Below are 2,241 nucleotides of genomic sequence, written 5' to 3'. Positions count from 1 at the left end.
TTGCTGTTTGGGGCATGTATTTTATTTTATTTTTTGCTTATAGTCCCAGGGCATAAATATAAATATATCAAAACTTTATTTGTTGATACAAAAACTTTGTGAATACAGTAAAAACGCAAATAAAAATGTCCGGAATCATGCTAACAAACTTCGCTCGCTGCTACCCGCTCTTTGGGAATTACCCACTCAAGTTTGGTATCTATGTAAAGCTTTCAGGTTCATCTGCTCTCCACAACGTCATTACAGCGGTATGCCAATAGAAAGCTTTAAACAAAACTGTTTCTTTTTAGCAACGGCCTGCTACGGTAGGCTACCTCTGATGGACAACTTTAAAGGTGCTTTCTCAATATTTTTCATTTTTTGCACCCTTAGATTCCAGATTTTCAAACAGTTGCATCACAAAATAGAGTCATATCCTAACAAACCATACATCAACAGAAAGCTTACTGTATTTATTCAGCTTTCAGATTATGTATAAATCTCAATTTCAAAAAAATTGACCCTTGTGACTGGTTTTGTGGTCAAGGGTCACATATCAGGGGATTGAAGAGCAGAAGGGTGACTTAATAAGGAAAAAAGTATTACTTTTGAGTGAAGTATCCCTTTAAGAGATCTAGAATCTAGACCATTGATTCTCAACTCTGGCCCGCGAGATCCATTTCCCTGCCGAGTTTAGCCTCAACTCTGATAAAACACACTTGAACAAGCTAATCAACATCTTCAGGAATAGGAGCTTACAACTAAAAGAGGCGTTGAGCAAATCTATAGGCGTATGACATTAAAGTACAGCGAGAGCGATTCAAGTGGAGACTACTCCGTATGCTTTTGAATCGCTCTCACTGTACATTAATGTGATACGCCAAGCAATATGCGCAGCCCATGTTGTGGCAATGTTGTAAAGCCTAAAACCCACAACCCAAAGTTAGTCAAGAAACAACACCATAGAACCTGTGTCCACCAAGCAAGGCACTGGAACTCCACCCATAGGTGTGATGAGCTGTGGACAAGTAGACATAAAACAAGACATAAAATTACAACTGATTAAATGAACAATGTGTTGTATTTATTAAATAAGAGTACAGTCAATTTACATCTGCTCAATTTAAGTCTTGTGTATGTTGTTCACTGATAGGTGCACATATTAGTGATCATTGTCCATCTTCGTACCAACAATAGCTCCTGTAAGGTATACTGAAACATGCAGAGGCCAGTTAGAATTTCATATGATTTATTTTTTCCCTGGTATAATATACAGTTGTAACACCGTTCAATAGAAGGGAAGGAAGGAGGCGGGAACCGGCGAACATTTAACAAACTTTAATGAAAAATAAACAAACAATAATCCAAGAATAAAAGACCGGCAGCCACCTCACGGTCGACTGCCGGCCACACAAACATAAACAAACTTAACAGTTTCCGGGCCCGGGTCCTCTCTCTCGATGGTCCGGTCGCTCATCCTCTTATGCTCCCGAGCTCCCCCGTGAGGCATGTGGGGACTGGCGGTCGCACAGCTGACACTCGTTGCCACTTACGCCGCCGGCCCCGCCTTACTCGCCCCACGGCTCTCGCCCCGCCTTCCTCGCTACAACAGTATATACGTAGGTGTAAGTGTAAAAATTCACATTGCATGCCATGTGGCATACTCACCACTTCCTAGTTTAGTATCGCCTACTAGGAGAGGGCAACACAATAGTTGTCCTCATTTATTATTGCAGGTCGTACCATATTGATATGTGGGTACATGTAAAACGTCTCGGTTACGGATGTAACCTCGGTTCCCTGATGGAGGGAACGAGACGTTGTGTCGAACCGACAGAATGGGGTTGTCTTGAGAACCTATCATCTTCTGAGTATATTGAAAAGGCCAATGAAAATTGGCGAATGAAATTTGCATGCCGGGCTCCTCCCCGGATGTCCGGGTATAAGAGGGAAGCCGGCGTGCTCATTCATTCACCTTTGGTCTGAGGAGCCTAAGCATCCTCCCCCGACCGCTGGGGTGGGTGGCCAAGTGTTGTGGCATGAGGGACACAACGTCTCGTTCCCTCCATCAGGGAACCGAGGTTACATCCGTAACCGAGACGTTCCCTTTCTGTCGGTCTCTTCGACGTTGTGTCGAACCGACAGAATGGGGTTCCTATGGAAAACGCCACAGCACTGAGCCGCGTCACAATCTCTGCGGAGCGACGTTGACTGGCCTGGGCGAGTCAGACGAACACGCTAGCGCGAGATATGACCTTCCAG

Source organism: Triplophysa rosa, linkage group LG7, assembly GCF_024868665.1.
Source record: "Triplophysa rosa linkage group LG7, Trosa_1v2, whole genome shotgun sequence".
Classification (NCBI taxonomy): domain Eukaryota; kingdom Metazoa; phylum Chordata; class Actinopteri; order Cypriniformes; family Nemacheilidae; genus Triplophysa; species Triplophysa rosa.
This window is presented reverse-complemented; position numbering follows the sequence as displayed.